Genomic DNA, 15801 nt, shown 5'->3' on the forward strand with positions numbered 1-15801 from the left:
TGGCAAAAGAAATTAGTGTGTGTGACAAAAACTTTTCCTTTCAATCCTGATAGTTTGTAGACCCAGATATCTCCGTCCAATTCTCTTTTGAGGAGCATAAAAACCAGAATCATCATGAGATGCAGTAAATAACACCCACGGAGTTTAATTGTTTTTAAAATTGCAATTATAACTAATTAAATGCTAAGATGTGAACAGCTGCAGAAGAATATTTAACAGCTTTCTTGGAGCCATCTCCACTTTAGATAGGACTTTTAAAAAGGCTACTTTATGGAAACATAGTGGTTATTTTATATTTCACATGAGAAAGTGAGAAATCAATCTGAGAATTGTCAAGAGACGAATTCTCTGGGTTTTCTGCGTAAGCCACCCACTGTAGGTCTCTTCAGCTGGTGGACAACACAATACACAGCATAAGCAGGGGCCCAGTACTGGTCAGCAAGCACTGCCGGGTGAGGCGAGACCCGATCAAACTGGAGGATGAGGTCCCTCTGTGGAGGGTGTCCCCTGAGCTCAGTCTTGAAAGATGAGCAGGACTTTTTCATTTGATATGCAGTTATTAAGCTTGGACTGTGTATTCATCACTGTTAGAGCTGGGACCCCTGGGTGAAATAAGTTCTGACTTCCACCATGGGGGAGCTCACTGTGTGGAGGTGGGGGGATGGATTCATCAGTGGCTGCAGTCCAGGGTAGGGGATGGCCGACTATGGTCCGAGGCACCCAAGTCAGCCTGCCACCTGTTTTTGTGTGGCCCATGAGCTGAGAAGGATTTTTTTTCTTTTTTTCTTTTAAGATTTATTCGTTTTAGAGTTGGGCACACGAGTTGGGGGAGGGGCAAAGGGAGAGAAACTCCTGGCTGAGGGCGGAGCCTGACGAGGGGTGGGGCTTGATCCCACGACCCTGAGATCATGGCCTGAGAAGACATCAAGGGTCTGTTGCTTAACCGACTGAGCCACCCAGACGCCCGAAGCTGAGAACGATTTTTATAAAGCAAAGAGAAAACAGGGACGGTATGGGGTCTCCTACCACTGTGTGCGTGCGTGCGCGTGCATGCGTGTGTGTGTGTGTGTGTGTGTGTGTGTGTGTGTGTCCGGCCAAGGCGGTACCTCTATCTGGCCCTTTAGATGACGGCCTAGTGTTTTATGGGCTAGAACTGCTACATACACACAGGCTACAGGAACACAGCTCAGTCTGACTGGAGAAGTCCGAGAAGTTGCCCCCAGATGAGGAACTGTAAGAACAAACATCTGATACCTCTCCTACTTGATAGGCCTTCAAATATACCAGCTTTCCTATCATTCTTCCTTGATTTTATTTTTTTCTTTTAAGATTGAGTTCTTTCAGTTGCTTTTCTTGTCACTGTTTATTGATTGTGGTTTTGTTTCTCTGAAGCAGGGTTTCTTAACATGAGATCTACGGATGGGGCTTCAGGGGTTCTGTGAACCCCTAAACTGAAAGCAAACTGATGCACGTGTGTTTACCTGGGCAGAGGGTTCATGAATCTGTCATCCTTAAGAGGCCTGTCATTCAAAAATTTTGAGAAGCACTTTTAAAGTGGGTTTCTCAAAATGAAAATCAGTACTACTGATGGTGGGTCTGGCCAGGGCAGAATTAAGCAAAGGGATTGTGAATTCCCTTCTGTCAGTCCAGGCCAAGATTACAATAGCTTTGGATACTCATTTGACGTTTAGTGAGAAGCTCCCCTCGAAAGCGTGCTATGTGCTTGGGCTGTAGATGCAGTTTCTCCCTTTAGAGGATATGGGCGGTATCAGAGGGTATCAGTCTGAATGCTTAAGAAAGCAAGCTAGAGAAGAATTAAGGTGCTAACAATTTATATGGAAGATGCAAGCCCCAGGTGTGAGTACGAGGGAGAAGAAGGGGGACAGGGAAGAGGGGCTGCTTAGGTGTGTTGGCTAGAGCCTTTCCACAGGCCATGAAGAACCGTATCTCTCTCTCAGTAGCTTCTTCACCTGGCTCAGCACCTCTCTAGGAGGGTTGCAAGGAGGGGCTATACCTCCAAATAGTCCCTGGTAGGGAGAAAGGAGGGTGGATTTATCTGCTGGCCTCACTCCCAGGCCCTTTTCATGTCGGTAATTTTGTGCCATGAGGTGCCAACTCTGCTTTATCTGAAGCTGGCATCCTCCACCCCTCAGGGACTGCTCAGGAAGCTAGGTACTGCACTCCACAGTGTGGTAGTCAAGTCCTCAAGTGGAGGGGTGACCCGTGAAACTAAGGATGACAGTCAAAACAAAGAGAAATTGGGGGATGTACTTAATGGAATTAAGAGAATGTGCACAGGTTTTGTTCCTAGTAATAGGGGAGACAGACCTCTGAACAAACAACAGGTGGAATGGGTGGGGTGGGGGGCAGAACCTTCCCAGCAGAGGTAACCTATGACCAAAGGTAAAAATAAGAGTGGAGGGGCAAGAAGACAGTCCTTCTAAGGTGTGTCCATGCTTCTATGCATCCATCTGATATTTATTAAGCCTCTAGTCTGTGCAAAGGTGGTATAATGGGTGAACAAGAACAGACATGGTCTCTTCTTTCACAGAGCTTAAAATCCAGTGCCGGAGACAGATATTAATCATTTAATCATACTAGCAAACATAAAATTGCAACTGTGTTAAGCACTCCCAGGAGAATGAAAAGTAGACCACTCTGAGAGCCTTTATTAGATAGAGTTAAACACAGTGAGAGAGGTCAGAGAAGGCTTCCCAGGCAAAGTGGCTAATGGACCGAAATAGAAAAGATGGGTAAGAGTTAAGGGCAAGATGAAAAGATGGGCGAGCTCTGTATGTTGGGGGGCACCATGCCCAGAGGCTTTGTGGGAGGATGGAACATGGTAAATGTGAATGTCAGAAAGGAGGCCAGTGCGGCCAGAGCAGATAGAGCACCAAGGACAATGGCTGGGGAGGAGGTTGGGTGTCTGGGGCCAGGCCACGCCAGGCTGTATGAAAGGAGTTTTACCTTTTTCTGAGGAGCAATGGAAAATTGTTAGAGAAATTTTAGTGAAATGTTGTAGTCATGTTAGCAGTTAATTTGGAAGACCCAGGCAAGAGGACCCTAGGATACTGTAGACCCTCTGAGCTTTAGACTGTTAGAAGAGAACAGTGGCTTTTGTGTGTGTGTGTGTGTGTGTGTGTGTGTGTGTGTGTGTGTGTGTGTGTTTAAGAGAAGGAGAGAGAGCTGGGCAGGGAGAGGAAGAGAGAATTGTAAGCAGGCTCCATGCCCAGCGCAGAGCCTGATGTGGGGCTTGATCTCACGACCCCGAGATCATGACCTGAGCTGAAATCAAGAGCTGGACACCTAACTGACTGAGCCAGCCAGGTGCCCCCAAGAACTATAGCTTTTGGAGCCATTCCTGCAAAATCCCAAATATTAACCACCCCAAGGATATGTGAAGGAAAAGCAATCCAGGAAAATCCCTCAAGAAACAAAGAATAGGCATTGGAAACTTTTGAGCTGGTCGCTGTGGGAGAGCTCATACTTACTTGCTGGCCCTAGGGACATTTTTCAAAGTGATGCAGAGCTTTTTCTAGACTATTATCTCTTAGATTTCCTAGTAGCATCGTCAAGTAGGGCAAGAAACTAGAGGTGCCCACATGGAAAGTTCTGTAACTGAATCTGGAATACAGATCTCTTCCTGAGGCCCCGTCCCACCAGTGGTAACCCTGGCTGATGGTCAGGTGAAGGGCTCTTCCTGCACAGTCCGGAGCTAGGACTGTACACAGGAGGATGCACAATCCCATGTTCTCAGGGGTTCCTCCAGAGTTTTGACCCAAATTCTGTTTGAGCCTTATTGTGCCCAAGCCCCCAACACCTGTTCTGCTTCCAGAAGCTTTGGGGATCATTGTGAGGCTAAAAACTCTGCTCAAAACCAAACAAAGCAGAAACCCCATGGTGAAGCAATTTGAGAAAGAATTTTTATCAGTCCAACTACCAAGTTACCTTTGGCTTGTGATAAACAGAATAATCCAACTCATTAACCTGGGAGAAGGCATCTCTGAAGGGCAGCCTTTCTGTCTCTTGAAAAGCTTTGAGAGGAATTTAAATTAATTCTTATTTGGCAGGAACTTATTTATGAACTGTGATTACCTCCAGTCAGAACAAATTGTCTGATGACTACAGGAAGCCTTGGGATTGGGTACAGCAGGTCTGGCTGATTACAAATGTATGCATATGAGCCAATGTGTGTGTGTATGCGTGTGTGTATTTTCTTTTCTAATCAAGTCAGCGATTCTAGTAGTCATGTGTTCTGAGCTGTGAGCAGTTTTGATTCTTCCTTTTTTCTTCAGGATATTTCTAGATGGCTGCAAGAGCAGACCTCTCCTGACCCATTAATCTTTGCAGTTTCAGTACACAAGCAGTAATAGGGTGATATCTATATGCAAGCTTCTAATTCCTCACATTCCCTGAAGTGCTCGGCATTTTCCCTTTTGAACTGGACAGATGCGCATGAGTTGATTTAACACATCAACTCGTGGATGTTCCTTCTAAAAGCTTTTAGCTGCACTCTAAATTGTTACATCTTCCCAGGAAGATGGAGAAAGGAAGAGGGGTTGTTTCAAGGCTTTTACCTTCTTTTTGGGTCATGGACCCCTGTGAATCTGGTAATACCTCTGAACCCTCTCCTCAAAAGAATGTCTGGGCTCACCAACCCTTTCTTAGCCTGGCTCTTTCTGGCTCTTAGCTCCAGGCTCCATGTGAGTCTGGAATTGCAAGACTTTTGATTTTTCAGGACAAGTTTAGAAATAGAGATATTTGTGTGATTTTTTCCCCCATTTTTTAAAAAAACCATGCAGCCAAATTATTATCTCTCCAGGCCATTGTGGCTTCTAGATAGTCATAAAATCTTCATCTTCTTTAGGGTCTCTGAGTTCCATGTGACTTATTTATCTGTTTGATTTGGCTTCATGTGGGAGACTTTCCTCAAATGCCTGGTGATCCTTGGCTATCCTTGGCTGAAAATTCCATGTGAATGAGTGGGGTTTTCCTGTAGCTGATGGTTGGTGAGTATATATGGGTGTTTCTCTTTTCCAGAGAGGAATTTTCCAGTCTCCCAAGGGAGGGAGGAGTGAGGTGGGGTATGAAGGGAGACAGTTCATCCCACTGCTCCACTGTGCCCCGTGCTTTTGAATTCAGAGAATCCTCTTGTTAAATTTTTCCAAAGCACAGAGCCCTAGTCTTCCATAGGGTTAGATGCCTTGCCTACGCAGGGATGAGGAGAGGCTCTGGAGGTTTGAGTTGCTCTGTCTGCTTTTAAATAATCTCTGTTTTCAACCTAAGATCCACCCCTGCCTTCTTGCCACCTGGTGTCTTCAGGTTTGAAACTCTCAGGGATTCTTTCTTTACCACTGGTTCCTTTCTCACATTCTACATATTCAAATCTCCTGTCCTAAACCCTAAAATAGCTATCCCTCAGCTGTTCTTTTTGACTTCAAGTTTCAACACTAAAGAGTAGCTTAACGTTGCTGCTCTGTTTTTCAAGCATGTCACATGTGACCTCTCCTGCTAGGATCGCTACTAGTCCTTAAACGCTCCTGATTCTCCAATCTTGCAATGTCTCTCAGTCCTTCTCTTTATCACACTCATGGTGGTGGATTCTTGACCCTTGATCCATCCTGTGGCTTCCCGCTCCCAGTGGCCCTTCTACTCCTGGTCACTCCTTTATCTCATCAGCTTGCTCCTCCTCAGGTGTTCTCTCCTAAATGTATGCATCCCTGAAGGACCTGCCCAGGGCTCTCTCCTCTCTCTCCTGAAACAGACATACCCAGTTCCATGTGCACAGCTATTACCTTTAAGTAGGGAATCTTGGATCTGTGTTATGATTCCCAACCTTCATTGCCTGAATCTAGCCCCTATAAATGCCTGTTGGAGATACTTAAGATGCCACAGAAACCCTCAGGTTCACACATCTAAAACCAAATCCATCTTCTCTTCCACAGCCAGCTCTTCCATCCGAGTTTTCCATGTTTGTTAAGGATGTTACTGTCCTCCAGTTCATTCAAGTTAAAATCCTTAGGGCCATTTATTAGGTGTACTACTTCTCACCTCAGATTCTAATTTGCTGTAAAGTCCTATTGCTTGTATCCTCACAGGACCTCAGAATCTGTCCCCTGTCTTTTGTTTCCATGTTTATTTCCCATCCTTAGGACTGCAGCAGCCCTGCTTGAATCATCATTCTTGCTGCTCTTCCTACCTCTGCTTTATCTTCTCTTTAGTTGGTCTTCTACACCCATGACACCCCAGTCCAGGTCTAGTGACATCAAAATGAACTGAGAGTTATTAAAAACTGCATATTTTTGGACACCTCCACTCAGTGATTGTTTTTTAAAAAAAATAAATCTTAAAAAAAAGGTATTTGACAGAGAGAGAGTGCGTGAGAGCCAGCACAAGCAGGGGGAGCGGCAGAAGGAGAGGGAGAAGCAGACTCCCCACTGAGCAGGGAGCCCGATATGGGGCTCGATCCCAGGACCCTGAGATCATGACCTGAGCCGAAGGCAGATGCTTAACTGACTGAGCCACCCAGGCGCCCCTCCACTCAGTGATCTGTGATTCATTAGATCTGGATGGGATGCAGGAATCTGAATTTTTCAAGATGCTTCCAGTGAGTAAAGCAAATTTAGAGCAATATTTGCTAAATGTATTATTAATGATTTTAACACAAAAAAAATGCTATATGGTTCTTATGGATGTATACATCTATCTCTGTTTCTCTGTATAAACATGGACTAGAAGGATATTCACTGAAGGGAAGTGTTTATTTGAGGGGAAGGGAACAAAATGGAGCTCAAGGATAGGTATGGTTTATTTCTCTTAAAAACTCTAAAGCCACAGTGGCAAAACAGCAACATGATTTTATTATGAATAGAGAATTGTTATATTGTTTGTATTTTTCCTTCTGTATTAAGCAGTCTTGAAACTCTACAGATGATTCTGATGCATACCCAGGTTTAGGCTCTGCAGTACCATATAAGTGCTCATCTAAAAGTGCAGATGTGACCACATCACACCTGTTTGAAAGCCTTCCATGATTTCCATCTCCTGCAGAGTCCATTTCAAATTCCTTGGCATAGCATCTGAGATGCTGGCCCACCTTCTTAGCACTGCTTTCCATTACTCACCATTCACTCAGTCAGTGGGCCAGAAAGCTCTGCTCTTCATGGAAGTGGGAAAATGCCATTTGCTTTCACCTGGCTCTTTTATAGATGCTGCTTCTTCTGCACCTAATTCTTTCCTGACTTACCACTTTTTGCTCATCAAAATATTGTATATCCTTCAAGATCTCTCTTAAGTTCTACTTCTTTAGGAAATGCTCACCCTTTTCAAAACTTCCGTTTCTGTATTTCCCCCAGAATTTCATCTCTACTTCTATGATACAGTATGGTATTAGTTATTGTTGTTCACCTTTGTGCTTATCCCATCCTCCCTTGGTCCCTGAATGTAAGCTGCTTGAAGGCAGAGACTGTATTACTTACTCAGTATACCTTTTATTGATCAGATATTTCTGAGCACATGTTATATGCAAGGTGCTGTGGCAGATTATGAAGAAGATATACATATGAGTGTAGCAGGGTTCCACCCAGACTCGGTCATGAGCTTTGTGACACGTGTTCAAATCACTAAGGGGAGGAGAGGACAAGAATGCCCTATCTGTCTGGCAGCCTTCTCAATTTTAGAAGAAAGAAGAATCCAGTGTGGTTGATGAAACTCGTCAAAGACTTATGGATGAGTTTTCTTTTGAGTTGGGCTGTTCTGTGAAGACATTGACAAGGGAACACAGGTCAAGATAGAAGCTTGTTGAATTCATGAATAAATCCTAGGCAGAGGGGCTTGAAAGTCTTGGAGGCCTTTGAGAATCTACTTAAGAACATTCAGTAACTTACTTTGACCAGACCCTGCACCAAGTGGAGGGGAGCAGTGGAAAATAAGACTGGGAAAGGGTTTGGGGCTCATTCTAGTGGACCTGGATACTAGGCTGTCCAGAGATTGGGCTTCATTTGGTGAGGTGCCACTGAAAGTCTGGGGACAGGGTTGTGGCATGATAGGGCACTGTTTAAAGCAGCAACATGTGACATGGTCCGTAAAGGAAGCTGGCAGAGCAGGTAGGAGACAGGGAATTCAAGTTGGGGCCAAGGTGGTCAGGCAGCAGGCATGGGAAAGAGGGGACAGGCATAAGCACTTCTGTAGGATAGAACTGATTGAACTGTACTTCATCACTACAGATTATGGAGCTGAAGGGAACCAGGGAGCAAGTGGCTGAAGGGCCTTGAACATGACTCAAAGAGTTCATCCTGGGTCCTGAGTAGGAAATGAGTCTATTAATATGAAGAAGAGCATTGGGAAGAAGGTGGGGTTTTCTGGTACAGATGATGTTTTCTGACTTTGGATATTTAGTGAGTTTAATAGTACCCCCCCCCCCAACTAGATATATCTAAGTCCTAACCCCCAGTACCTGTGAATGTGACCTTATTTGGAAATAGGATCTTTGCAGATGTAATTAAGTTAATGATCTTAGGATGAACTCATGCTGGATTTAGGGTTGGCCCTAGATCCCGTGATTGGTGTCCTTAGAAGAGGGAGGGCGATTTGAACAGAAACCCAGGGAAAGGGCATGAGCAGACCGAGGCAGAGATGACTGTTAGGTAGTAGCCACCAGAGTATAGGAGCACAGAGGGTCTCTCTGAGCTTCCAGAGGGCATCGACCCTGCGGACACCTTGATTTTTGGATTTCTGGCCTTCAGAACTGTGAGAGAATAAACATCTGTTGCTAGTCACTAAACTTGTGGTCCTGTTATGGCAGTCCTAGGAAATAGACAGCTATACTCAGATTTTAGAACAGGACAAGAATTTATCAACCTTGAAGCTCCATCTGTAACTTTGTTGTTTTGTATGATCCACTGGATCCACTGGGGACATTCATTATGAAGATCCTGTTGCTATTGTGAGTTTGGTGAGGGGGTGTGGGGGTCAGGGGTGAGGAGGGAGTCTTGTTTTTGATAAAATGAGGCAGGTAGAGTGGATTTGCTTCCTTGCAGGGCATGCTATTTCAAAAGCAAGAAGCAATAAGTTATTGAGCCTTTACCAAGTTTCTGTTTTGTGTCGGACTATGCTAGGCCCTGAAAAGGATGTAAGAGTAAGATTCCATATGGACTCTTGAGGTGTTCACAACTCAATAATTGAAACAGAGCCATTAGCAAGGTGAACGTGTCATCACTTGTTAAGAGGTATAAGGAAGATTGAACTGGGTAGGGAATCTTTATTTATTTATTTTATTAATTGGATACTTAAAAAATTCATCACTGAGTTTGAGGTTCTGTGACAAAGTCAACAGGATGTGTTCCTTGATTCCATTAAGGTCAGATTACACCTTGGTTGAAGACATGATGCATGCTGATTTAACGGCAGAGCCCTGGAATTTGTAGGCTGAGACATCCTCCTTTCTTTTTTTACTTCCTTGCTAGGAAAGTGCTGTGCAGCCCACAGAATCAGCAGGGGGCGGAAGCACAGTCACCCTCCGGTAATGGGAACTAAATAAATTCAAGTACTGTCTTATCTAAATGGCTTGACAAGTTCCCATTCGCCTGGCTAATTGCATCCGTCTGCGCGCTCCTTTTTCTTCCAGGGGGCTGGGACTTGGCAGGCATGAGTGTTAGCTTGAGAGTTAGTGGTCCCCTGCTGCTGGAATGCACCCTGGACGGGACCCCCCAACCCTATCACTGCATCTGGAGAGGACCCAAGAGCCTTGTCCGCTGAGCCCGGGGGTGCTTGGCAGCATTACTTCTAATAGATTTCACATTTGTTTCTGGACCTTCCAGGCAAAGCTGTGTCAAGCGTGTGTTGGCTTGGGGAGACGGCCAGAGTAAGACTTCAGAGCTTGAGGAGGCTAATGGAGCTGGGACATGAGGACAAGCTAGGTGATGCCTTGTGTTTCCTCTGTTACTGGTGACTTACTACAGACAGTCTAGTCCATAGTGCCTGAAGCCAGACCCAATGCCTACCTATGCTATAGGGCAAACATTATCTATGCAGAGCGGAAATTAAGCTACGGTGTTCATGACTCCCAGCACCAACGAAGACATCAGTCAGCAATCCTGTATGAACTTCTCCAGTGAAGGAGAAAGTAATTACTCGTGAGTCAAGTCTTGAGGCAACTGGGAGTCCTCTTATCCCTGATAATCTCTTGCTCCAGACTCGTTTCTGTAATGTGCAAAGCTCTTTGGCCCGCAACCTCTCCTTTTCTTTTTAGGAAGAGAGGGAATTGAGGTTGGTTAAGGCATCTGAGCCAGCCTTGGGTATTGAGGCAAGAGAAATGAAGACTCAGTGTCTGGGCACAGTATCCCCAAGAGTGTTTGTAGGGTGACTTCTGGTTAGCAGAGAGCATTTGGGAAAGACAGAGAAAGTTCCCATAGTTTCGGAGGTCAGAGGTCTTGGGGCAGGCACTAGTGCCCTGTTGTAGAGTAGGGTTATCTTCAGGGTATCTATGAGGTGTTCCTACTTGTCACTTTGGATTTCTAGATCACCCTGGTTGGGGATAAGGAAATGAATGAGAGTGAACCCCTTGAGAGGTAGGAGACAGAGTGTCCCTGTCACCTGTACAGTCTCCTACCTGGAAATGTAGGTATTCAGAGAAGGAAAAAGGGAAGGGCTGCTATAACAAGGGCCATAGACTAAGTGGCTTAAACAGCAGAAATCTCTTATTTCACAGTTCTGGAGCCTGGAAGTCTGAGATCAAGGTGTGGGCAGGTTTGGTTTCTTCTGAGGCCTTTCTCCTTGACTCACAGATGGTCATTTTCTCCCTCTGTCCTCACATGGTCTTCCCTCTGTACATGTCTGTGTCCTAATTACCTCTTATAAGGCCAGCAGTCATATTGGATGAGGGCCCACCCTACCTCATTTTAATTTAATCACCTTTTTAAGGACCTTATCTCTAAATATAGTCACATTCTGAGGTACTTGCGGGGGGGTTAAGATTTCAACATATGAATTTTGGAGGGAAGAGTGAAAATTAAGCTACGGTGTTCATGGCTCCCAACACTAATAAAGACCTCAGTCAGCTCTCCTGGATCCGTGTTCTGTGTCCACATGGAAGAGGATATAATTCAGCCCGCAACAGAAAGGAATTGGCATTCTACCAGGTTCAAGTTTAATTTTATACTTCTCATGAACCCTGATTCTCTTATCAGGGTTCTACTATTACTACTACTACTACTACTGTTTATTTGAGGGGGCTGGAAGGGCAGAAGGAGAGGGAGAGAGAAACCCAAGCAGATTCTGCACTGAGCGTGGAACCTGACACAGGGCTCGATCTCACGACCCCAGGATCATGACCTGAGCTGAAACCAAGATTCAGATGCTCAACTGACTGAGCCACCCAGGGGCCCTGCCTTGTCAGGGTTCTTGTTTTGATCCACTTGAAAATAGATCCAAGCCACGGGAAGATATTTTTTGGGGTGTTTGTGTGTGTGCATGAAAAAGGTTTGAATGAATTTAACACAAGTTGGAGGATCAGACTGATTATCACAGATGAAATTTTCATATTCCAATTGTGCCCCTCATCCACTTCCAAAATGCATATTATTGATGTCCTGAGAAGAGGGGTAGAGTAATGACTTGGGACAGATAACTGTCTTCTCATTCTGAGGTTTCCCAATTAGGCTAATTCTGAGATCTTTGTATTAGCATCCTACTTTCAGCCTGTTTGGGGCTGGCTTCTACAACCCATGGAAATGTCTCCTGTTTCAGAGGCAATGGACTGTTTAGCTAAAAACTAAAAAGAACAATCTTAACAGTGTTCATTTTGTTTTGATCTACAAAAAACTCTTGCTTTCGAAATCAGTCTTAAAAAACATACAGGAGGAACTCAAGGCTAAATTCTATTTTTCTAAAACCACTTTTGTTGGTTGAATGACATATTCCCAGTTAACTGAACACAAAAGTAGTAATGAAGTTCAGCTCAGCCAATTGTTAACAATCTGGGGTGACAGCAAATCCTCCCAGCTGAGATGTTTATGCTGAACAAAGTGGCCTAAATCCTCTATGGCTCTTGATTTTTGCTTGCAATTCCCTTGTCAGTGTGCGAAGATGGTGGTTTTTCATCAACTTCCTGCGGACATCTTTTGATGACTCACACTGGGCCACTTTTGTGAATTCAGGTGTGTGGTGGCATCCCCCCTTCACGCCATCTGCTCTTTTATATGCTCTAAAGGTGAAACCCAGAGTGGAGTGCAGGTTCTCACGTTCTCTTTCAACTATTAAATTGTCTTGCTGGGGAGGTGTTGTGTGCTGCTCAGGACCCACGTGTCCACGCAGAAGACTTGTTCCCTTATGTGCATGTCTAGAAATAAAAAACTGATGGATGGCAAGCCAGTTAGGGGGAAGATGTGCTTTTCTAGCTGATTCTGTCAGGGTATTTTATCTGTAAGGATAAAAAGTAGTGCTTCACAGGACTGCAGTTTCTCTGACTTCTTGACATCAGCTGTTTAGATAGAAGCTCATTAAAATGACAGTTGATAAGCTTTAGGCACCAGGATATGAAGCATTACAGAGCACACTGGCCACATAGTGTGGATATTCTAATCTCATTTCAGCTTTAAACATGAAGAACATTAATTAAGATTATGGGGGAGATTTACCTAACCCTTAGGGAAGAGGAACTTAGACTTTTGTTTTCTTGCTGCTGCTACTGATTCTGAAACTAGGATTTATACAATTAATTGGTTCCTTCTGGAGTAGCACTTCTGACTCTGACATACTGTTCTTAGAAGAAAGGTAATGTTTTAAAAAAATCAGACCTCTCACATTGTAAATATTCAGCAATTGAGTTAATTACATAAAAGATCATTCCAGGATGAACACAATGTGGTATATACTAGCAATGGAATATTATTCAGCCATAAAGAGAAATGGAATTCTGGTACATGGCACAACGTGCATGAACCTTGAAAACATTATGCTAAGTTAAACACAGGCACAAATGGGCAAATATTACACAATTCCACTTATATGAGGTACCTCAAATCGGCAAACTCATAGAGACAGAAAGTAGAATAGAGGTTACCAGGGGCTGCAGGGGGCAGGGCGGGTGGCCAGTGGGGGTCGTTGTTTAATGGTACAGAGATTCTGTTTGGGATGATGCAAAAGTTCTGGAAATGGATGATGGTGATGGTTGCACGACATTGTGAATATATTTAATGCCACTGAGTTGCACACTTAAAAATAGTTAAAATAGTAAATTCTTCGTATATTTTACCATAATAAAAAACTTTTTAAAAATTGATTCTAAAGCAAGAAGGGTATATAAGACTTCTACAAATGCAAACCTATAAAAATTAAACCTTACCTTTCTCAGACATGTATTACCTGAACTTATAAACCTATCTGAGGGCAGTTTTGCTATGGATCTGCCCCCTGATCAGCAATAGAGAAAACCTTTGCTCCAGGCAATTGCCAGGGACCACAGCCTCCTACAGTGTAGCCCACTTCCTACCCAGCTTTTCACTGGGAGAAATAAAATTTCTGGGAAATATCTCAAAGGATATAGGGTTCATTCATTGTTCCAGAAATTCTAATTTTTATCCCTGGATCAAGCCAGATGATCAGATTGCTATGTGCTTGGGCTTCTTTTTGGCCTTGCTAAATCACTTCAGTGAATTGTGCTTTGCCATCCTATCTCTCACTGAGGGATGCAGTAAGAAGCATTATAGTGGACTCCCTACTGTATATAGAGGCACTTCTAATTAATTACTTTCACTCCTGACCCTTCAGTGTGGATGATAAAGGATGCTCTAAGAATTTACCGTGGGAAGGAAAGGGTAACACCTTGGGAGAAATTTCCTAATAACAAGAAAAAGCTAACACTCTTGAAGTGTGTACATTGTACTTAGAGTCAGTGTGATTGTGTCTCTTCATTGCTTTGGCCACTAGGATGCTCAGAACCTAATTTATGAACTACATCAACTAATAGTTTAATACCTTACAAAATACATTTCTTTGGACTATTCCTCATGCTCTAGCCTCTTTTTTTGTTTTGTCTTCTTCACATCGTATACATATTTTACAAGTTAACTCATTCTTTCTTGACCTTAGATGGTATATTAGGGTTCTCCAGGGAATCCTGACCAATAGGGTGTGTGTGTGTGTGTGTGTGTGTGTGTATCTGTCTGTCTGTCTGTCTGTCTAGTAATGGATCAACAAAATCTGATTTAAATGTTAATCACATCTAAAAAATACCTCTACAACAATTATCTAGACTTGGGTTTCACCAAACAACCAGGCACCGTAGCCTAGTCAAGTTGATTAAGCACAAAATTAACCATCGCAGATTAGGGCCATAAATATACTAGAGAATTTCCTTAAAATGGGCCATAAGTGTGGTCTTTCCCATGTGCTGCTTTGAGTGCATGTAGAAGAAAGTTGCATTTCCTTCCCACCCCCTCATCTAGGTTCAAGTCTCATGTTGTCATCATTTCATCAGCTGGTAGGGCTGTCTTCCAAAGCAGGGTTAGTTACATGGCATAGAGTCTTCATTGTGTGTGGATGTGTTGAGTGTGTGGATGTGTGAATGCTCTGACCTGCCAACATACCCTGATATATGTAAGTGTTATACAAAGTTCTGCCAGCTCCTTGGTAAACAGCCATTTTTGTCGAGGGATGTGATGAGGTATATGATTTCACCAATTATTACCATTCCCAATTAGATGGGCCCCAGGTGTGTGTTAATAAAACGTTAGCTCACTCTGCACCTCGAACAGCCCCACCTGACTTGATTCCAGGGATTTCATACATTTGATATTGTTCAGTTGACTGTGTTGCTGCTTTTGTAGTCTGAAAGGTCTTCAAACGTTCGGAGACCTGCTTTTTTGTTAGAAAACATTCCAGTTGTTGAGGAATGTAACGCATCGCCCACAGTAGTTCTTACCTTATCTTTTTGTTTTTGGTAGGCTGGTTACTGTGTGTGGGCAGAGACCTCTTCACAGTCAGTTGGAGAGAGGAGCCTGACCACCGCACTCTCTCTGGAGGTAAGGATGGAAGCGATGACGGACTTTGTTCTTCGTTTGGGAGCTCTGGGTTAGATGATCAGAGATCTGGGCAGACTCTGGAAATCTTGGGACTCTGTCCTTTGCCTGTCTCCTGGATGATTTGCCAGATTTTCTGGCCCATCCTCACCATGTGCTTCTCATTGTGGTCCTGGGATTTGGAAGGCAGATTTTGGCTTAAGTCCTATTTCTGGTGAACCCAAGGAGGGAGTCCCCATGCCCAGGGAATGACTAGTGGATGAAAGACTCCTCTGTTTCCCACGTAATACACTAATTTGGTTAATTACAAGAGAATGTTCCAGAGTTACCATCCCAGTGATGGGGGCAGGAATATGTGGGGAATAGGGAGTGATGTTCAGAAGTGTCTAGATCAAATGAAATACATTGCTAAGTCTACTTAGGAAGTGCATGCACTAATTACTGAGCATTTGTAATTATAGGACATTTAAATGTTAAGGATTAGAAAATTTTTTCCTGATCCAAAATAGGATGAAAGTGTTACTCCAACAGAAGACGCAACAGCATCTCTTTGGGCATGTTTAAAGTTGTACGTTTTACTGATGACTGCTTTTTACTTCATTCATGTGCCCTTTCCGTTTTGGGTGTGATGCTTAATGTACATGTTGACCAGATCAGTTGTTGGACCTGTCTCTATTTTCTCAGTGAAAAAAACTGAATCTGAGATCTGGTTTTCTCTGGTCAGGCTGCCAAGGCTGGGGAATATCTTTCTGAGGCCTCAGGGACCTGAGCCTGGTCTGCTGAG

General features: G+C 43.8%; 1 protein-coding gene across 8 annotated transcripts in view; it reads left to right on the plus strand.

Annotated features, from left to right (window-relative positions):
- Window positions 1–15801, plus strand: part of LYPD6B (LY6/PLAUR domain containing 6B) — a 165880-nt gene that overhangs the window by 99761 nt on the left and 50318 nt on the right. For 6 of the 8 annotated variants that reach the window (XM_036092571.2, XM_036092570.2, XM_078070768.1 and 3 more), the window contains one exon: window positions 14943–15020. The exons of the other annotated variants lie outside the window; for them this stretch is intronic. The gene's annotated coding sequence lies outside the window, so the exon portion shown is untranslated. The remainder of the gene's footprint in view (window positions 1–14942; window positions 15021–15801) is intronic. 8 annotated transcript variants of the gene reach the window in all.

This window comes from Halichoerus grypus, chromosome 4, assembly GCF_964656455.1.
Source record: "Halichoerus grypus chromosome 4, mHalGry1.hap1.1, whole genome shotgun sequence".
Lineage (NCBI taxonomy): Eukaryota > Metazoa > Chordata > Mammalia > Carnivora > Phocidae > Halichoerus > Halichoerus grypus.